The 22,604-nt window shown below is 46.7% G+C and overlaps 1 long non-coding RNA gene and 1 pseudogene across 9 annotated transcripts in view; one reads left to right on the forward strand and one right to left on the reverse strand.

Annotated features, from left to right (window-relative positions):
- The first annotated feature begins 20 nt into the window (after window positions 1-20).
- LOC133040029 (ubiquitin carboxyl-terminal hydrolase 17-like protein 6) lies at window positions 21-7,630 on the forward strand (annotated as a pseudogene).
- A 938-nt stretch (window positions 7,631-8,568) lies between these two features.
- LOC133041709 (uncharacterized) overlaps window positions 8,569-22,604 on the reverse strand; it is a 44,965-nt gene continuing 30,929 nt past the window's right edge. For 4 of the 9 annotated variants that reach the window (XR_009689297.1, XR_009689296.1, XR_009689298.1 and 1 more), the window contains 3 exons: window positions 16,171-16,265; window positions 9,395-9,775; window positions 8,569-9,221 (listed from right to left, as the gene is read on the reverse strand). This is a non-coding gene — a long non-coding RNA (uncharacterized LOC133041709). The other 5 variants (XR_009689294.1, XR_009689291.1, XR_009689293.1 and 2 more) reach the window with 5 other exon arrangements.

Raw genomic sequence — 22,604 nt, forward strand, 5'->3', positions numbered from 1 at the left:
CCTCTCGGATGCCTCAGACAATGGGGAGCTTGCGCGTGCGGGGGTGGGGCTGTGGGAAAGCCATCACAGGCCCGAGGGGGCAGGGCCCAGGCCCTTTTTCAGAGAAGCACCATCTGAGGGAAGGAGGCGTCGTCGTGCAGAGGCAGGTAGGAGATGGAAACACTCGTGGGCCTTGTTTGCAGAGACCCGGGGGCTGCTTCGGCGCACGGGGATGGTGTGTGTCCGTCTCCCTTCGACGTCTTCCCCGGAGGGCAAGGTTGTCGGCCCAGCGCCACTGGTGTGGATGCCCTTCGGGGACCCTCTGTCCCTGAGTGGCTGTAGCCAGCAGTCGGGCGGCCCCAGCGGGGTGACTTGGCTCCTGGGTCAGCAGGGCTGGTGCCTGGCCACCGAGTCGCCCTGAATTGGACGGGGCCGTGGGGGGTCGGGGCTGGGCTTCATATTCTGGGGAACACCTGCTACGTGAATGCAGCGCTGCAGTGTCTGAGCCACACGCCGCCCCTGGCCAGCTGGATGGTGTCCCAGCAGCACGCCAGCCTCTGTCCGGCCAGCACCTCCTGCACGCTCTGTGCCGTGCGAGCTCACGTGACCCGAGCCCTCCTTCACCAGGGAGAGGTGATCCGGCCCCGCAAGGACCTGCTGGCGGGCTTCCACAGACACCGGCAGGAAGATGCCCACGAGTTTCTGATGTTCAGTCTGAATGCCATGCAGCAAGGGTGCTTGAGTGCATCCCAGCCGTCGGGCCATCCCTCCGAGGACACCACCCTCATCCGTCAGGTCTTCGGCGGAACTAGGAGGTCTCAGATCCAGTGCGTCCACTGCCTCAGTGTTGCAGACACGTTCGACCCTTATCTGGACATCAGCCTGGATATCACGGCGGCTCAGAGTGTGGAGCAAGCTCTGAGAGAGCTGCTGAAGCCTGAGAAGCTGGACGCTGAAAACGCCTATGACTGTGGCGTTTGTGTCCGGAAGGTGCCTGCCACCAAGAGGCTGACTTTGCACAGCACGTCCCAGGTCCTGGTGCTGGTGCTGAAGCGGTTCACACAGGTGAGCGGGGCCAAAGGGCCTCAGGAAGTGCGCTCTCCCCAGTGCCTCGACCTGCAGCCCTACACGTCTGAGCGGAAGGCAGGGCCACTGGGCTACGTGCTCTCTGCCGTGCTGGTGCACTTCGGGTGGAGCTGTGAGCGAGGACACTACTTTTCTTACGTGCGAGTGGGCAACGGCTAGTGGTATAAGATGGACGATGCCAAGGTGAGCGCCTGTGACGAGAGGGCTGCCCTGAGCCAGAGCGCCTACGTGCTCTTCTACTCCCGGGAGGGTGTGTGGAAAGGTGGTGCTGGGGGAGGGGCAGCGGCCCCCCTCACAGCTGATCCCACACACCCCGGGGAGCCTGCGGGAGACGCCAGCGGCAGAGCTCCTGGGTCGCAGGTGTCCCTGGGGGACACAGAGTTCGAAGGAATCAGCTTAGAGCAGTGGAGACGCCTCCAAGAGCACAAGCGGCCGAAGGAGGCCTTCGACCTCCGGAAGTTCCAGTCGGCCCTGCCTGCCTGCCGGCGCAGTCGTGATTCACCAATCCACACACGGAGGAGGGAGAAACGGCAAGCTGCCTGAAGAGGAGCACGACCGGCTTGGCCGTCCCTGCATGGACAGCCCGCCTCCGGGCCTGACGAGCGTTGGCAACGGCCCTTGTGCCAGTGGGAGGGCCCGAGCGACCAAGAGGAAGAACAAGAAGCCGCGGCCATCTCTGGGGCTGTGGCGGTAGGTAGGCTCTGAGGCACATGCGTGCAGACGCCCAGGCACACTCTGCGTGCGGCACCGCCTGGGTGACCCACCAAGTATTCCAGCGAGGAGCGAGTTCCTCTCGGCGGTGTGGCTGGTGCAGCCTCCTGGAAAAAGGCGGGGCCTGCAGTGTGCCCGGGGTCACGGTGTTCACCTGGATCGCGCTGAGCGGCCGAGCTCTCGAGGGCTGGCTCTGATGGGAAGTTACTGGAGAGGATGGGGTGTGTGACTGGGTCTGAGCACGGTCCGAGGTCCTCACACTTTTGCGGGGCTGGGAGGGTCCTCTCTGGATGGGACTTTGGGTGTGGGTTGACCTTTCTTTCCCCGTCTGCCTTCTCTGGCCGCACCACTGGCCTCTGGTGAGTGACGCGGCAGGGAGATGCCTCCCAGTACGCCCACAGCCAGCTGAGCAAGGAGACGATCTCCTGAGCCCTGCGGGGGCAGGGAGGAGCGGGTGCATGTCCCTGAATTGTCTCCTTCCAGCCGGTCAGGCTCTCCAAAACGCCCCAAATATCGAGCAGGGTCCGGGGAGAAGATGGGCGACCAGGCTCTATGGGTGGAATGTCCTTGGGAGGCGTAGTGCTACTTGGGAAAGGGACATACGGCAGGAATTATGTGGGGATCTGTTCGTCACCGGTGGGACACTCCTGCGCAGAATTGCCTGGGGCTCCATTTCCTGTGCAAGGAGCATGCTGCACAACCTCCAAGTGCCAAACGGGAGAAGCGATTCAGCGTGCCACGAGCACCACCACCAGCACCACCGGCACCAACACGAAGGCCAAGGCGAGAAAGGCAACCCAACGAGTCCCACAGAAACTTCTCCACCTGCATGGCACAGGTGCCTAACTGGACATGGGTCATGCAACCGTTCCTTTCTGCAAGCAAAGGTCCTCCCTGCACTGAGGAAAGACCCAAGGCTGCCCTAGATTGTGAGAGCAAGACAACTGGACATCCGACTCTTCCCATCCTATCTGTCAGTCAGTTGTCTCGTCCAGCGTGGCTCCAGACAAACGCCACTGGACGCGACGAGACGTGGCCGGCCTCTGAAGTGTCTGGGGCAGTGGGGAATCTGTCCTCTCCTAGCTGCTTTCCCGCCTGCCTCATGATCCCATGACCTGATGGAGGGGCGCCCGAGGACCCATATCGATCACGTCTAGCAGTTTTTTCTTTCTCTTGGTTGCCGGCTTCAAACCCAAAACCGTCCATCAAACGGTGGACCTGCAATTTGCGATTGAGCATCTCAGACCTAGAGGGCGAAATGTGGCTCCTGACCCCGATAGTCTGCTTGGTAAAGAACAGAGAAAATTATGCTGGCTTTTCACCCCCACACGGTTACCTACAATGCACCATGCCCTCCACACACAGACAGGAAAAAGGGTGATGAGCAGTATCTTCCCCCAAGAACACGATCAAGGGTGCCCTGGATGAGGAAGTCGAGCCACCCACAGGCGGCCCTCCTTATCACCACCAATCTTTCTCCACCCCATCGCATCAAATGGACTTGCTGCTTGCCCCATCCACACCCTCTGAAGAAGAAGAAGAGGAAGAAGAAGAGGAAGAAGAAGAAGGAGAAGGAGAAGAAGACAGAGGAGAAGGAGAAGGAGGTGAAGGTGGTGAAGAAGGTGAAGAAGGAGAAGAATGGTGATTGGAATGGCGTGGCAGAGGGAATGGGAATGTCGCCTGATGCTGGGGAAAATCCGTGCAAAAGAGAGACAAATACTGGCTGATATGGCTTCTCTATGCCATGGGAAGGAGGCAAAAGGGCAGGAAAATTGTGAGCACGTGCGTCATAAAGTACAAAGCAGTAGGGTCCTGGGAGACGTTGGGGCCGCAGAAGGTGGGAGGGGTGCAATAGGCTAAGGAAGAAAGCGGGGTCAGGGCTGTCTTTTCCTAGTAAGGATCTACGAAATCAACACTTTAGCTATGGGAAACCATGGACTGTGGAAAGCCCGTAGTGCTGGAAGGCAAGCATGATGTCCAGGTCGGGAGAGCAAGCAAACATACATGTCACACACCAAGAAGGAAACCAACAGTCATTCTCCAGGAGGGAAGTCTGTTTATACCTTAAGTTATAGTGCGTTTTGAGACCCTGAATTGGAAAGATGACTCTGGAAGTCAACTAGTGTAAATACAATAGAAAAAGAGAATGAAAGCAAGCAATAAATAAATAAATAAAATGAACATAAAATACACACACACAAAAAATATTAAAAATGAACGAAGCAGAAAAAAAAAAAAAAAAAAAAAAAGAAAGAAAAGAGAAAGAAAAAGACAACTAAGATTGAAAAGGAGCTGGATTAAATGAATCCAAAGTTGAAGCAAGCTTATGCCTTTCTGAAGGAGCTCGCTTTGGACCGTGACCAATGGCCCTGAAGGGCGAAAAGCATATGTGCCACACTCGCGGCATCTTTTGGTGCTAGGACCCTGAACGCTAGAAACGTGGCTGGTGAGAAACCATAGAAATTGGAGTGGAACTCAGTTGCAGAGCTACATTGACTGAAGTGTTTATGTATGATGTAATAAAATCCCTTGTGTTTATACAGTGGAGGAAACAAGTAAGTTCAACGCATTTAGGTCTGATAGAGTGTGTGAAGTACTATAGATGGATATTCTTAAAATTTTACAGGAGACAGTGACCAAAACTCTCCCCCCAAGAAAGTATTGATTGTCAGAGGAGGCCCTACAAAGAACTGAGAAAAGACCAGAAGTGAAAGGCAATGGAGAAAAGGAAAGATATACCCATCTGAATCTAGAGTTCCAAAGAATAGAAAGGAGAGATAAGAGAATCTTAACTGAACAGTGCAAAGAAATAGAGGAAAGCAATAAAATGGGAAAGAGTAGTGATCTTGATGAACAAATTGGAGATATGCACAGTATGATAGTTGCCAAGCTAAATTTTATTTGGGGCAAAATGAGGACTGCAGCCCAGGAGACAGTACCTCAGATACCTCTGAGAGATTGCTCCAAAGAGGCAGTGGGGGAAGGTCACTATATAAGCCTTTGGTGAAGGGGAGTTCAGTGCAATCAAGCACTTATTTTACAAAAGGTTTTCTGCTGGTCATGAGGAGTTGATGTCACCATGAAGGGATTTAGTGATTTTCTAGATATGAAGAAATGTAAGAATTAGGATCAAGAAATCAGTTCCTGAAAATATCTGACTCTCTAAAAGACCAGTTCCACCAGTTTCCCCGGAACTCAGAGTGCTTTGTTCTCTACCCCGAATTTCCCTCAGCGGATGTTGAAGGCCGTCCACTTCAGCGGCACAGTGTTCAATCTCTGCCGAACCAGCTGGCAAATTCCGTTGTAGTCCTGCTGCTGCTGCTAATTCGCTTCAGTCATGTCCAACTCTGTGCGACCCCATAGACGGCAGCCCACCAGGCTCCTCTGTCCCTGTGATTCTCCAGACCTGAACACTGGAGTCGCTTGCCATTTCTTTCTCCAATGCATGCAGGCATGCTAAGTCGCTTCAGTCGTGTTCACCTCTGTGCGACCACATAGATGGCAGCCCACCAGGCTGCTCTGTCCAAGGATTTCTCTAGGCAAGAATACTGGAGTGGGTTGCCACTTCCTTCTCCCCTGTTGTAGTTCAGCCTCTGGCAAATGCTCTTCACAAGTGTCAATTTGTAGTTGACATAGATATCACATGGAAGTAGTAGAGAAAATATTGAAAAAATAAAACAGAGATGCATTAAAATGCACTGTTAGGTTTGTCAACCACAAAATGGCACTTGCAATGGTCACATGCCATCTACCTCTACAAGGATTAAATAATGTGCTGCTGTGGCTGCTGATTTACAATACCCCCTGAAAGGAGCTCAGGGTGGAGAGCAGAAATGAAGCCCTCTGTGCTGTGGGAAAAACTGGTGGAACAAGTCTTCAGAGAGATATTTTCAGGAATCCAGTTTACAAGGCCAACTCTAGTGTCTCCTCATCTCTAGAAAAGTGCTAAAATCCTTCATGGTGGTTCATTTCCTAGAAGGGGAAATAAGATCCTACTTCAAGACTAAGACTGTGCTCCCAGTGCAGGGGGCCCAGGTTCCATCCCTGGTTAGGGAATTAGATCCCACTTGCCACAACTAAAATATCCCATGTGCCACAGATAAGTCCTGGCACAACCAAGTCAATAAATAAATAAAAAGACTGCTATTCCTTCCAGAACATAAACACAGAATCCTGGCCCCAAGCAGCTGCATATCAAAGCATGAGATGCATATCAAAGGAATGATTTCAGTGAGCCCAGATTCTTGTATCTTCCCATACATAGAAAAATGCTAAATTCATTCATCTGAGATATCTGGTTTTCTTTTAATTAACAAGAATCTTTGATGTTCTGACTACTTGCCCTTTGTTGCAAAACTTCTATATAACCTGGCTCCTCTCTCACCTCACAGCAGTTCCCTTATGTTTTCTTGAGGTGCTGCCTCCCTGTCTTGAAGTCCTAAAAATTCCTGCTATATAAAACATAACTCTAAACTTTTAGGTTGTGCATAATTTTTAAGCAAGGACTTCACTGTCTTTAAAGGAATAAAATTATTTGTAATATATACTTCTTAGGGGGCTTCTGTGGTGGCTCAGATAGTAAAAAATCCACCTGCCAATGCAAGAGATTCAGGTTTGATCCCTGGGTCTGTTCGGGGAAGCACACTGACTGAAACCACCCACCCTGGCCAGGCAGCCTAGTAACCATTTGCATGAGTTGTTTTATGACAGGAGGTCCTGGTAAGGAACACTGAACTAATAAGCCCCCACCAACCGGAAGAGTTCAGGAAAGGTCAAAAGGAGACACCACGTGTCTGACCACCTCCCAGAATCCTCCTCTCTGACATCCATCTTGGCTGAGCAATGCGTGCACCACCAGGAAGGACTCTGAGTCAGATGATTGGCTAAAGACAACCTGGAAACTAATCCCGTCACCATAAAACCGAGACTGAGAGCCACACAGCAGATCAGTTCTCCTGGGTTCTCTTACCACCTACTCTCCACCCGGGCGCCCTTTCCCAGTAAAATCTCTTCCTTCGTCAGCACATGTGTCTCCTCAGACAATTCGTTTCCGAATGTTAGACAAGAGCCCACTTTCAGGCCCTGGATGGGGTCCCCCTTCCTGCAACAAGTCAGGAAGATCCCCTGGAGAAGGAAATGACAACCCACCACAGGATTCTTGCCTGGAAAAACTCACGGACAGAGAATCCTGGTGGGCTACAGTCCACGGGGTCGCAAAGAGTCAGACACAACTAAGTGACTTACAACAACAACATCTGCAACAACGACATCTGCTTAGACTTGCTTATGTCTTGTCTATCACATCTATCCATGGAGGATGTTTTATGTAGACCTGAGAAAATGTGTATTCTGGTTTCGTTGGATGGAATGTTCTATATATGTCTCTTAATTCAATTTGGTCTAAAGTTTGGTTTAATTCCAACATGTCATTCTTGATTTTCTGTTTGGATGATCTAGCCATTGCTAAGAGTGAGATGTTGAAAACCCTTACATTTTTGTAATGTTGTCTATTTTTTTTTCATATAGATCTGTTATTATTTGCTTAAAATACTTAGGTGATCCAATGTTGTTTTATATATTTGCATATGTATATGTGTGTGGGTGTGTGCACGTGTCCATGTATGTATACTTTTTGGTGTATTAACTCCTTTGTCATATAATGGCCTCCTTTGATGTTTGTTATTCTTTTTTCTTAAAGTCTATTTTGTCTGATATAAGAATTACTATGCCCCCTTTCTTTCTGTTTTTATTCCTATGAAATACCTTTATGTATTCCCTCCCTTTGAACCTTTGTATCCCTAAAGCTGAAGTGAGTTTCTTGTAGATCACATATAGTTTTTTTTTTTTTTTTTAATCATCTATGTCTTTTTATTGGTGAACCCACTCTATTTGGATTTAGACTGGATATTGATATGTAAGAACTGACTCCTGCCATCTGAATGATTGCTTTCTGGTTGCTTTTTGTCTCCATTGATTCCTTTTCCCTTTGTTTCTCCCTACTTTTGTAAATGGTGGCTTTTCATCATGGTATTGTTTCCCCTTTCTATATTTCTTGCATCTACTCTAGACTTTTACTCTGGTTACCATGAAGCTTACATTAAAATTTTATACCTAAAACAGTTTGTCTTGTGCTGATTGCAGCCTCTCTTTATTAGCCAATAAAGTTGCTCCACCATTTAACTCTTCCTCTGAATGTTCTGATGTCACAGTTCTCTCTTTTATGCTGTGTGTTTGTTAATAAGGTATATTAGATGTAGTTACTTTTAATCATCCTTTCCTTGAAACTTTATACTTGAAGTTGTTAATATACCGTTGTTCTAAGTAATTGGAATTAACTAAATCTATGTATTTTTACCTCACCTAGTGTGTTATATACTCTTGTGTGTGTTCATGTGTTACTTTGCATCTTTTTTCTTCTGCTTGAACTTCTCCAGTATTCTTTGCAAGGCAGGTCTGGTGGTAATGGACTCCCTCAGCTTTTCTTTAAGAAAGCCTTTACTTTCCCATCATATTTGAAGGATAAGTTTGGTGAATAGAGTTTTCCTGGTTGGCAATTTTTATTGCTCTGCCTTCTGAATATTTCATTTTACTGCCTCCTGGCATGTAGTTTTCTTCTGAGAAATCCACTAATATCTTCGTGGGGTTTCCTGTGTCAGCTACAGTCATCCCTTTAAGTAAATCAGACATTCCTATTTAGATAGGAAAATTTAATCAGTATTTTGTAACAACAGTAAGGAAAATTGTCATGGTCTGGGCCCCGGTTGGAAAAGAATTTCCTGACATGAGACAGAGTGAGAGGGAAATGAAGTTTATTGGAGTGGGAGACACCATTGGAACTGTGGGCCAGCTCAAGAGAGAACCATCGTTGAACAGGGGTCCTTATTCCAATTTTATACCCAGGGTACAGGGAGCAGGATAGGGGTCTTGCCGGTCATTTGCTGATTGGATGAGGCACATCTCCTGGGGGGAAGGGGGAGGGCGGAGAGTGAGGCAAAGACCTTCTCCCTATGGGGTAGGAAGGGAGACAGGTTATATTGCTCAGGAGGACCTGAAATCTGTTAATAGTTACAACATGGGGGAGGGAAGGATGAGAAGGGTCTGGTTTTCCATTCCTGCATTCCGTTCCCCCTTGGTTTTATCTGCTCTTCGGTCCTTGGGTCACTACTTTCATCCCTCTCTTTATTTTTAGGGCCAATTCTTTGACCCCTTTTGATACCCTGCTCACGTCTAACTATCTAACTATTTCCCTTCTCAGGCATTTGGGAACCCAGTCTCAGGGGAAAAGGCGCGATGACCACTCTGACTTCTTCAGGCTGTACAGGGGTGTTGTGCCTTTATGGAGGGAGATGAGAGTCCATGGAATGATAAGGCGGCTTGTTCCAGCATTGTCTGGGTGTTGGCCAGGAATATTCTTGTCAAACTATCACTTGGAGATTTGTTGTATTCTAGAATAAACAAATTTAACAGAAAGTTAAAAATACATGGCCCAAAGATTAAGAGAAGTAGAAAAGCTCCCGAGGAGCTAGCCAGGAGAACCAGGACTAGACATTGGTTCATGACATTAGTGTTTCTCTAGGTATAAGAAGATGCAAGAATTTGGGCTCATAAAAATCTTTACCTGAAAGCATCTGACTCTCCGAAGGCCAGTTCTTCTGGGTTTTTCCCAGAGCACAGAGTGCCTTATTTCTTATCTCCATCCTGAACTCCTTTCAAGGGGGGTTGAAGGTCAGCAGCTTGCAGTGGTCATGATGAAATCTTTGTAGAGACAGCAGGTAAGTGCCAACTTCCAGTCAACACGGTCTCTTCACAGCCACATATTTGACCATGCTTTGGGGGCATTTCATGGCCTTTGTGTCCCAGGTCTAATGAAGATTCCATTGACAGGCCACTCTGTGCTGTTACTAGACCAGACCTTGCAAGTAGCAAGTCTCTGGACCATACCTGTCTCACTAGACTCTTGGCCCAGGAGAATATTCCCTCTTGTTGCTTCTTCCCATATCTAGAATTACATTATTACAGTCATTGATCTCATATGGAACTGCATGTCAGCATTTTATCACAGGTCATTCACACATTTAGAAATATAAGAAACAATCTTCTGAAACAAGCAACATGGAAAATAATATAGCTAGCCATATTAGTAAGGTCACAAGCCAGAATTTAAGTCAAGAAATTTCATTAGGTAGAGCCCAGTATACCCCAGGTCATCTGACATTGTTAAATGATTATAGTCAGGTGTCAATCTTCTGGTTGTACATCGTGGAGGATCTGACCTTTATCCAAAGATTAGTTACTGAGATAAGCTTTCAAAACAAACTTAGAGTGTCCTTTTTAATAACTTAATTAATTAAATCTTTTAGCAATATAACATAACAACAAAGAACTATCTCAGAAGTGAGTCGTAGTAAACACAGACCTTAACTAACAAAACTAGAACTTAATATTAAGTGAAACATAATTTTTCTTTTTTTTTGTCATTGTGAGGGCATTAACCCGGTAGCCAGGGAAGGCGTTAACCCATTAAATAAAAATGAGGTTTGTCAGGGAGCCAGGAAAAGCCAAGCGGCTGCCTTGGATTTCCCATAGCCCTGACTCTTTGATTTACAGCTACTGTTCCCGCATTTTTAATTCCCCATTTTAGGAGTAGATTGTTGTCATGTTTTAAGGACATCAGAATAGCAAAAGTCTAACAGTGAGGGGTTATTTTTATGTGGAAGCAGAATGAGCTTTTACATGCTCCATAATCTTAAATAATGCTTATTTACTTTACCAAAGTAACAAAAGATTTTTAAAAAATATATAAATCACTTATAGGCAAAGAAATTCATAATCTGTTTTTGAAAACCTCATTCTAAGAAAACTTATCATGTGGGTATGAGAGGTCGAGTAGGGGTCGTCTAGGAAACCTGATGGAGAGAGAGGGGGCCAGGAGACAGGGAGGCAACAGGAAGACATGCGGCATGAGTCCCTGAAATCCAGATTCCGACTGAGGGCCATGGAGGGCTGAACGTAAGGAAATTAGGAGTTCTCTCACTGCTTTTGGCCACAGCTAGTGTGCCTTTCAGAGGCCATTTTTGGGGGTTCCCCCATGGCACAGGAGCACCGCAGCATTGACAGCGCAGGAGTTTGGCCCAGAGGACCTACCCCACATCCAAGGTAAGGAGCAGCGGCTATGCTTTGCTGGAGCAGCCATGAAGAGATACCCCACGTCCAAGGTAAGAGAAACCCAAGTAAGACAGTAGGCTCTGAGAGAGGGCATCAGAGGGCAGACAGACTGAAACCACAATCACAGACAACTAGCCAATCTGGTCACACGGACCACAGCCTCATCTAACTCAATGAAACTAAGCCATGCCGTGTGGGGCCACCCAAGACGGACGGGTCATGGTGGAGAGGTCTGACAGAATGTGGTCCACTGGAGAAGGAATGGCAAACAACTTCAGGATTCTTTCGTTGAGACCCCATGAACAGTATGAAAAGGCAAAAAGAGGACGTTAAAGATGAGCTCCCCAGGTTGGTAGGTGCCCGATATGCTACTGGAGATCAGTGGAAAAATAACTCCAGAAAGAATGAAGGGATGGAGCCAAAGCAAAAACAACACCCAGTTGTGGATGGGGCCAGTCATAGAAGCAAGGTTTGATGCTGTAAAGAGCAATATTGCATAGGAACCTGGAATGTTAGGTCCATAAATCAAGGCAAATTGGAAGTGGTCAAAGAGGAGACTGTAAGAGTGAACATAGAGTTGGACTATAAAGAAAGCTGAGCACTGAAGAATTGATGCTTTTGAACTGTGGTGTTGGAGAAGACTCTTGAGAGTCCTTTGAACTGCAAGGAGATCCAACCAGTCCATCCTAAAGGAGATCAGGCCTGGGTGTTCATTGGAAGGACTAATGTTGAAGCTGAAACGCCAATACTTTGGCACCTGATGGGAAGAGCTGACTCATTTGAAAAGACCCTGATGCTGGGAAAGATTGAAGGCAGGAGGAGAAGGGGACGACAGAAGATGAGATGGTTGGATGGCATCACCAACTCGATGGGCATGAGTGTGAGCAAGCTCCAGGAATTGGTGATGGGCACGGAGACCTGGTGTGCTGCGGTTCATGGGGTCATAAAGAGTCGGCTACGACTGAGTGACTGAACTGAACTGAGTTTGTATTGGGGCCAGGCCTTTTGCAGGGCTAAATTTTCCAGGTTCTGAGAATGTAGCCAAGGGGTGAGTCTGAGAGAGGCTCCCGGGATGTACCAGAGCCCACTCTTAGCCTCCCTGCCATGGGGTATTGAGAGTCACCGGCTGACAGAACGGTGTCCCTTTTGTCCCAGTGATCTCCCCGTGTGATTAATGCATGAAAATGGCCGACCGACCCAACAGTCGCGCCCGACAGTGAGAGGTGACCCCTGAGAACCGTGCAGCTAGGGCACCGTGTGACCCGGGCAGAGACAGACAGATTCCATACTTTGCACAAGTGCACGGGGAACATTCTCCAAAATTGACCACATGTTAGGCCAGAAAACAAGTCTACCATAAATAGACTCAAATCACACACAGGAACTTTTTCCTGTCACAATGCAATGAAACTAAAAATTAATAGTAGAAGGAAAAGTGGGAAAATCCACAAGTATGTGAAGATTAAATACACTCTTAAATAACCAGTAGGCAAATAATAATAACAAAAAAGAACTTAGAAAATACCTGGAGACAAATGAAAATATAAACAGAACATACCAAAATGTATGGGTTCTGCAAAAACATCACCAACAATGAAATGTAAAGCTGTTAATGCATACATTAAAAAGAAAGTTCAAATAAGCAACCTATCTTTACACCCAGGTAGAAAAGGGAGATCAAACCAAACTCAAAGCTAGAAGGAGGAATGAAAATACTAAAGACTAGCTCTCAGATAAATATACAGAAGAGGAAAACCAAGGAAATCAATTTTAAACAAAAGTTACCTCAAATAGGTTAACAAAAGCAACAGATCTTTAGCTATATTGACTAAGAAAAAAGACAACTAAAATCAGTAACAAATGAGGAAACATAACTGCTGATAAGACAAAATAGAAGAAGAAGGGAGTACTCTAACCTAGATGAAATTCTGTTATTTAAGCCTCAGTCTGTGGTATTTTATTCTGGCAACCCTAGCAAACTACCATAGCCTTATCATCTTTCTTGCAAATAAAAGTTATGAAAATAGTGCCAAAACCCACAAAGTTTATAAAGTATCTGAAAGGAGGAAAAGAGAAAAGGACAAATTACCTAGCGTGTTGAGAAATTTTTTTTTCTTTGGTTCTTACCAAAGTTAAAATAAAAACATCAAAACCACCAGAAAAGACTAATGAATAGACATTTTAGAGTAGGCAAACCACAGCTGTGGTAAAACAAACTGGAAATTCATTCAGTTGGTAAAAATAGTAAAATAATATAGTAAAATAAAAACAGTAAAATGCATTTTATTCTTGGGCGGTTTTAAAAAATTCAATGTATTGAAAATTCCAAAGAGGTTATAATACAGGTACATGATTCAAGATACTGAAAATATACTTTGCTTTAATTTGTGCCTCCTATCATTTAGCCTGTTTGTCCAGGGCCATCTGCCCTCCACAGGTAGTATTTTGTTTCTTATGGATCCTCCTAGAGTTCCTTATAAGCAAACACAAAAATATATTTCTCCTTCATTCCATGATTAAAAACACAAATAGTGGTATATTAAGCATGGTGTTTTGTTACATGCTGCTTTTATTTGTTTGACAACACCTTGGAAACTGTCCTCTCTCAGGACATAATCTCCTGAACGGAAGTGCACTGAATGGATGATGTACTATTATAACACACTTGGCCCATCCACATTGGGATGAACACGGATATGCAACAATCTGTTTACATTACAAACAATGCTGCAATGTATAACTTTACCTGTGTTACTCTGCTGCTAGCAAAAGTGTAGGATATATTTCTAAAGGATTTGTAACCTGGAGTATTTGTAACTGAGAGAGCATTTGATAAGATGCTACCAGTAAGATCCTTCTGAGCCAGCAATGAGCCTTTCTCTTTAAACTGCAACTTCTCTATCACAGCACTCCTGCACCTGTGTTTAAAACTGCTTTCCAACGTGTTCTAACCTTCAGAAACCCCCTACAGTCTTCCCTTTCATCAGCACTGCCCTTTATTCTCAGTGTGGTTACAACCTCACTGGGTACATGCCTGTTGTCTCCACTCTTCTCTGGGTCCATCACTGCTCAACTCACTCCATTAGGGCTGGAGCCAGTGTGGCCAGATAACTCGAGTGTAGAGAAATGGGTCATGGATTTGAACCAGGGGGCCTGGTGCCCAGGAGAGAGGGAGGGCCTGTAAGGGATGTAACTGGGGAGAAGGAACGGTGTATTAGGTTTTTATTCAGGTGAAGATTCTACAGAGCCCAGACATGGGAGCAGGAGTCTTGGTTGGAGATAAATCCTTGGGAATTTGTATCCAAATATCACAGCTGAAATGGGAGCGGGGGACTCCAAAGGGAAGAGCATGTGAGTGAGTCTGCTGTGAACCTGCTGTGAGCGCCAGGGAGAGACACACAGGGAAGGACGCAGCGGAGAAGCAGGAAGGCAGCAGCAAGCGTTCCGAAAGGAAGGAGAGCGTCATGGCCACAGGACGTGTCACAGAAGCACATGCCGCAGAAGTGTGGGGGTAAATGGAAAGGGGGGTTAGAAGTCATTAATCAATCCTGGCAAGTTGCTTCATGACCAGCTAAGGGCAGAATCAGACCATAGGATACAGAAAGAGAGATAAAAATTGGTAGGTAAAACCCATTCATGTTCAAGTTGAGATTTTGTTAAGATGCTCTTTTAAGGAACATAGAAATACAATCTCAGATGGGAATCCCAGGATCACAGGCTGCCAGCACTGAGCTAGGCCCTGACTCTTCCCCGCCCCCCGCCCTCCGCCCTCCTCCCTCCTCCCTCCTCCCTCCTCCCCTTCACCATGTATGCCTCACTCATGTCAACTGAGCCAACATGTGTTTCTACCCTCCAAGTTGGTGCCCATCTCAGGGCCTTTGTATTTGCTCTTCCCTCTGCCTAGAATGCCGTTGTCCTAGAGCTTAAAGTGGTTGCTGTTTTCTGCTCATCTGGTTGGCAGCTCAGATATTCACCTCTCAGATGAGCATTCTTGGACCACCCCATCTAATGCTGGTGTTTCCCCTTTACCATCCCATGTGATCCTGATTTTTTCCATCATTGTTGTTTAGTCACTAAGTCATGTCTGACTCTTGCGACCCCATGGACTGCAGCCTGCCAGGATCCTCTATCCATGGGAGTTCCCAGGCAGGAATAGTGGAGTGGGTTGCCATTTCCTTCTCCAGGGGATCTTCCTGACCCAGAGATTGAACCCATGTCTCCTGCTTGGCAGGTGGATTCTTTACCACTGAGTCACCTGGAAAGCTCAGTTTTTTCTTTATAATGCTAATCAAAACTTTCCCCCCAATTAAAATTTTTATTTATAAGAGTCTGTGTACTCCAGAAAGTCACATGAGGTCAGGGTCCCTATCTATTCATTTATTAATGTGCCTCCAGTGATTACAATTCTCAGTTGATAAGTATTTATTGAGTAATGAATGCAAGAGCTTCAAAGTCCCTTTAATTCAAATCCATGGATTAGAAATGAGAAGTGAGCTGCCAAGTGTCACACAGGTGGCCACCTCAAGCCAATCCAGAGATAGTGAACTGCACACTTGTAGCAGAATGAACTGCTAGTGGCTGAAAAAGAAGATGGACACGGGGATTCAGGGAAAAAAAAAAGTTATCCACAATATAACCTGTAGAAAATTTAGTGTGACTTATTAGACCAGCAGATCTTATTATGAAAAACAGGGGCAAAAACTGCCTCAGTGACTTGATAGTACCTGAAGGATTGAAATTCAGAGACTCCTAAGACCTACCCAGGATTTATTGGCATAACGTTCTTCTAGGGGGGAAAAAGCCATGTAAGTGTGTCTCCTGATATTTCCTTTTATTTTAACATGTTCATGAGCAAAACAAAGAATATGAAACAAAAGACAACTTGAAGCACGTGTGACTAGGTGATTTTAAACTATTGATTCAAAAGTATAATTTTCTCTTAAAATGTGATTTCTTCTTCCAAATACACACTGTCTGGACTTCCTCACCTACTACTGGTAATTAGAAAGCTGAACAAAATACTTGAAGTGAGCCTTGAGTCAGAATGCTTGGCCAGAGACAACCTGGAAACCAACCCATCACTGTAAAACCTGAGACTGCAAGTCAGGTGGCAGAGTCCCCTTGGGTTTCCTTTCAGTTTCAGTTCAGTTCAGTTGCACAGTCGTGTCTGACTCTTTGCGACCCCATGAACCGCGGCACGCCAGGCCTCCCTGTCCATCACCAACTTACCCTGCTGCTATCCTCCTGAGTACCTCTTCCCAATCAAGTCTCTTGCTTTGTCAGCATTGTGAGCCCACTCTAGGGCCCTGGAAAGGGTTCCTTTCCTGCAACAATAAGAGGAACAGTGTCTAGACTGCCTCACCTACAATTGGGAATTAGAAAGTTGAACAAAATACATTAAACAACTGTTCTCACACCCTGAACAGCAGGCAGTGTTAGGGTTCCAGGGCTAGGTTCCTGGAGTGAAGCTGAACACACATGTCAACCTGATGACTCCGCAGCTCTCTGCCTTCAGGCAGTTTTTACGCTGCAACTACAGGGCAAGGGGCCCATAAACATTCCTGCTAAAATCTGAATTGAGAACACTGGTGAGTTGGGAGGCCTATCTGTGTGGCAGGGTATTAAAAAGGAGGGAGCTACTCAGAAAGTTTCGCAGTTGCCTGATGATCCCTTTAGGTCTTTATCGAATATCAATCTGAGGACACACAGGTCATTCCATAATGAATAAAAACACAAAAACATAAAACATTGGTCTCACAAGCAAAAAATATAACAATTCCTTCTACATTAATTTTCTTTCAAAATATGGCAATTAAATGAAGGTTAGTGAGCAGTACACACATAAATAAATGGATATGTTTCTAGAAAGCAATTTTTTCAAGATGTCAATAAACCTCTTGTCATTCCAATTATAGAATTCTACTAAAAAAGTGAAAAAAGTAGTGTGGAAATATGTCTTTGCATACAAAAGGCATTCGAATAGCTGTAATATCTTTCTTAAAATTTTTTTTTTAATTGGTGGGAAATTGTTTTACCAGTTTGTGTTGCTTTCCCTACAACAATGCAAATTAGCCATAATTATATATATATATATATATATATATATGTATGTATTTGTATATCACTTGCTTCTTGAGCCACTCTCCCCTCCTTGAATAGCTTTAGTTTCAGGATGGAAAAGTTATAAGGAGCCCTATATTTAATGTCTAAATAGTAAGGAAATCATTCACAATGTCACACATGTTCCTGACTCAATATTATGCTTCCATTATCATGTTTATGAAGATTTAAAAATACAGATCAGTAAGTGCATTTAGCAGCTACTCTTTGCATTGCAAGGGATCAGCCACAACACTTGCATTAGGCTGCGACTAGGGGTCCGCATAGGAGTGGTAGCCAAACAGGAAGGCACATCCTGCTCAAAGCTTGTGATGTAGGGAAGCTGGAGGCAGCCTGGACAGGAAGAGGGGTGCCCATGGGATTGCTTAAAGGAACATATTCCCAGCGATTTGTTTCTAATTGGAAAGGATACAGGAGAAAAGAGTCACTGACCAAGACCAGACCTTGAGGCCTCATGCTGCAGAGTTTAGGCGTCTGGACTTCCAGAATGGTTGCTCCAGGGCATGGAGCAGGCCGCGTGGGTTGTAGAGAGTTTCCTCTGCTTTTAAACCAATATTTAGACATACTGAAACTCCCTCTTTGGTCATCTTCAACTGAGCAGCTATTCTGTGGATAAACTTTATAATTACAGACAACGGTAATAATTACAGTAATGTAACATGTAATAGTAATTTTCATTATTATATATTTCAGTACTCCAATTAAACACACACATAATCAATGTACAAAAACCTCAAAGTTGTCTGGCCGTCTGGTCGACCTGTCTGTGGTGACCATCCAGCTACAACGAAACAGCATAAACGCCAGTAGTATAAGCGCATATCTGAGGGCAGAAACGGCACAGCAACCCCGCTCCTCACTCATTTCCTCCTATTTCACCGCAGGCTGCATTCCTCTCCCCAAGCGTCCTCCCATCCACTCGTTTTCAGAGGCTTTTCCAGGACTAAAGTTAACGCCAGGATCGCGTCTCCCCTCGACTCTCACCGGACGGCCCCCTCCCGCTCCCTGCGTCTGAAACATTTGGAGCTTCCACCACCGCACCCGTACAAGACGGAAGGCGCGCACTGGGGTCCTCCTTGCTCGCCCACCACGTTCCCTGTTGTCAGCCGCGGTGAGAAACCCGTGTGTAGGGTCTACATAACCGCCGAGCCCCTAAGGGGAACAGAAGGGACCACAGGCGGTTCCCACAAAGACGCAGTCTACCCCGCCCCTAGGCCCTGGTGAGTATATGGGCCCCACGGGGCGGGGAGACCCGAGAACAGGCAACGCGGTGACGCCCCAGCCCGCAGCCCAGCGTGTCCTTGTTCTGCCGTCCGGGCCCGTCTTTACTCCAGGGGAGGACGACCGGGATCTAAGGACAACCGGCGGGAACTCAGGGCCGTCCGCCAACGTAGACACACGGCCACTCCCAGGCGAGGCAAACGGAAAATGTGGACTCAGAACGCGCGGGGCACGTTCACTTTCTTCTGGCCGCGAGACATAGCCCAGGCGGCCCCCGCGGGCAGAGAAAACGTCCGAAACGCTCTCCAGCTCCTAGACACACCGACCGTCCTCGCCACGTAAATCTCCCCTTCAGATCCACCAGGAGCAAGACAAGTATTAGCCCTGAAACGGGGTTCCGGCACACACACTAACGAGCCCCCCGAGCACGGACTCGGGCGCTGGTCAAGCCACGGAGCTTGGAGCAGGAGGACTGAGGAGGGGAGACGAACGCCTCCAAGGGTGACCCAGGAACCTGGCCGGCTAGCAACAAGCACTCCAGCACGGAAGACCATCTCCCTGCCCGCTCCGAGGCCCCGCGGATGGAGGGACTCGGGGAGATGCTGGTCGACCCGAGTGATCGGCAGTAAACACCCACCCCCCCCATAGACTCAGCGCCAGGCCACCTTACAAGGAACTGCAGATCCAATCTTCAGCAAGAGCAGGCGTGCCAAGACCCCCGCAGCACCGGGGTTATCACTGCCAGTGCTGCCGGCATCTGGAGCTCTGTGCTGCGTTCACCGGCTGAATCGCAGCCCTAATGAAGGCCGCCGAAGGAAAAAAACACAAAGCGGTCGCCGGGGGCGCCCGACAACCAGTTCGAGCGTCCGGGACGAGTTGCCGTCGCCGGCAGGCCGCAGCGGCACAGGCCGCCCGAACGCCCGAGCTCGCCCGGGGCCTCTGCCTCGGAGGGGGCTCCCCGCTCGGGACAGCGCGACACAGAGCGCCCCAGGCGGCAGACAAGGGCGGACGGAGAGCGGGAGGCCGCGGCGGAGAAGAGCTCCCCTCGAGATTGTACGGCCCAGGCCAACCTGGGCAAGGGAGATTCTGCCCGTGGCTGGGCTGTGTGAGCTGTAAGCTCAGTGAAAGTAAAACAGAAAGAAAGAAACCACGAAAAACATTTTACTCTGTAACTTCAGAGATGAGATGTTACTAAAGTATAAAAAGACAAGGCTCAGAAGCCATAAAGGAAACGACTGAAAAATTGACTACCTAATCGGTCTTTCAGTCTTTACCAAGCAAAGTCAGATGACAAGAAATGGGTGTGCGGAAACATTAATGCGACTACATGTATATTAAGTATGTTGATATCAGCATTAGTTAATAACAGAATATTTAGAAAACATGGCAAGAGACCAGTTAAGTAAATTGTCAGAGCATTCACATAACACAAGACTATCAATTTGCTTTTCGGTTTATTGTTGTTATTTAAATAAGTTAGATCTATAGGTATTGACTTGGAAAGACATCGAGGGCAAACTTAAATGAAAACGATTTTAGCACTTCCAGTGGTATATATATGCATTTACCTTTTTAAAAAATGAAGTAGAAAAGTAAAGAGTTAGAATATTTACAGAATAGCTTCTTTAAAAAGCAAGAATCAAGTTTTTCCTATACCCTGGTGTCTGGACAGAAAGACGTGCCAGAAACAAAGATGGACCACGCTACGGGCTTTTCTGCTCCCTCCTACTATAGTCTTGGGACAGGCAGCTGGCATCTCAGCCCCTGCACCCCTCTGCTCCACTAACACCTAGAGCCCCTGCAGGCAATCAGAACTCTGACTCTGCAGGCCTGGGATCCCTATGTCCACAGCTCTTCCTTCACATCAGGAGCCTGTAGCAATTCACTTGGTTTGCCCAATCATCCATGCCCAGAGCTGCTGGCTCTAACATACGCCTGTGTAGTCCTTCTCTCCATAAGCTTTGAGCTGAAATCCCAAGGGAAGACCATTTCCCTCACAAAGCAGGGATGAACCATGGGAACAACTGGAACTTTGCACCTGGACCCATTATACAAACTCTGTGTGCACACTCAACTCCCAAAGACACTACCCTTTTCACTGTGCTCTTTGCATGGCATGGCCATTGCTGACTTGAAGCATCCAGGCTCACTTATGTGGCAGGAAGAAATACAAAGAACACGCACACACGCATGCACGTGCGCATGCATGCGTGCGTGCACACACACACACACACACACACACACACACACGCACACACACGTACAAACATACCCCAGGAGCTAATCTGTACTCCTGCTAGGGCTGGCAATGGTGGGAGCAGAAAAGAGATCATTGTTGCTATTTCTCGGGTCTTCTGAGTTGACAGACCCTGGTTGTTTTACTGATTTCACCCTAGGGGAGTGCGGGCTTGGAGCTCCCTAGTCTGTAGTTTGCTGTCCAGTGCCCTGCACTCTATTTGGTCCACTCTACCCTTTCTCCTCAATACACAGTCACCATTAAGAAGTAAGAATCTGCACATATTGCATTGAATTTTCAAATTTGAACAAAGTTTAAAGAACACAGAGAGATATTGAGTTATTGTGAAGAAGGTAGTGAGAAAATTTTATCTTTTTTGTAGCTTCCAAAATGTTCAAGTATAGTCTATAAAAGCTTAATTTTTTTTAATTAGGAAAATTAAATAACCCCTCACTACTCCTTCTTGCCCATGAACACCTCTGCCCCAGCTTCTGTCACACTGGGCTCACCCGACGACATGCCTGTTCTTCTGGTTTGGAGACTTCTTTCACACTCATCACTGTCATCTATGCTCACTACACACCTGAGGCTATGGTAGCCATTCACACAGTAAATCAGGGGATTTTTCTCCAGTGAGCCTGAGGGATGCATTTTTCTTTTCTTTTAATAGAAACTTCTCCCATCTGTCCTTTAAAGTCACAGCCTTTACGGATGCTGTAACAAGTGGGTGTGAATGATAGAAAGAGGCTGTTTCCATATCAGTCCCTGAGCTGCCATATGCCTAACAGAGTGGTGGATGGTACTGGCATTAATATTTCCTGGGTGCTGTTAGAGGATCCCGGCTGGAAGGAGAAACCAGACATTTTGGCAAGACACAGATCAAACCAGGAATGAGAGCAAGTCCCTCTCATTGTTTCAATGTCAAGACTCAGCCACCACCATCCTCCTCAGCATCCTCATGCAGGACAGCTGAAACTGACCAGATAAAGCTGAGGAGATGGAAAGCAGTCATGAGAGCCAAGCCTCCAGAGCCCTGCTAGATACCCCAGGCATGAGTCCCCAACCACTCACCTGGCGGGGGGGTGGGGGGGGGGTGGGGGGTGGGGGTGGGGGGGGGGCTCCTACCAAACCACAGGCATGCAGAAATATGGTGACCCCTCCTCTCTCTGGGGTCAAAGCACTATGGGCTACTCCCCACATAAACAGGGTAGTAATATTTCCATTTTACACAGAAAAAAATGAACGTCATGAGCTGTTATATTCTGATTAGACCTATTTGTTCAGAGTTATTTAATTAACATTCAATTTCTAGGATTTACATCAAATCCCAGGAAACCCTCAGAATGATCACTTGGGGAATCTTGAGTCCACAGAACAAACACCACTCTCAAACATTTCCATAACTAATTCTTGATCAAATGCATCCAACTTTGTCCTCCAATACCCACCGAAGTGGTTTAGAGTCCCCTGTCCTTCCTGCTGTGCCCTCCCCTGACCCTCTGGATGCAACTGCCTTCAGTCATCTTGACTCCCCCCAGTATGGGAATCCGGCAACTTTGGAGCCTTAACCTTCGTTCTGTCATCCATGGCCTCAGATATGTGGCCAAGCCACTCTGAATCTTTTCACTGGCAGGTGAAACAATCTAAGGAGTCATGTCTTGGTGGAAGATCAAGCACTCTGGTTGCACAGAAAAGCTCGTAAACCCCCTTGCACAGGAAAGAAGCAGAAGTATGTACATCATAAGTCCCCCACAGAGCAGACATGCTCATCAAATACAGAAGAAGTTTAATTTGGGGTGAAATTTAGTTGACACCTTCAGAGACATTGGTGAAATACTACATAGATTTCTGCCCTACTAAATATTATTGGCAGAAACAGTCTTCATTTCATAAATTTTGTATAGGAAAGTATTTGTCTTTAAGGAAAAAATTTAAGCTAATTACGTTCTTCTGAACAAATTTATGTGCCCACTCAAAGCATATTCTGACATTTACTTGATGCTCTCCATTTCACCCTGCTCATCTCCAGGTTTCCCATTTTCCCAGAAGGGTGTGCTTCCTCTGAGTACAAGTGCCACCTACTCTC

This window comes from Dama dama, chromosome 20 (assembly GCF_033118175.1).
Source record: "Dama dama isolate Ldn47 chromosome 20, ASM3311817v1, whole genome shotgun sequence".
Classification (NCBI taxonomy): Eukaryota; Metazoa; Chordata; class Mammalia; order Artiodactyla; family Cervidae; genus Dama; species Dama dama.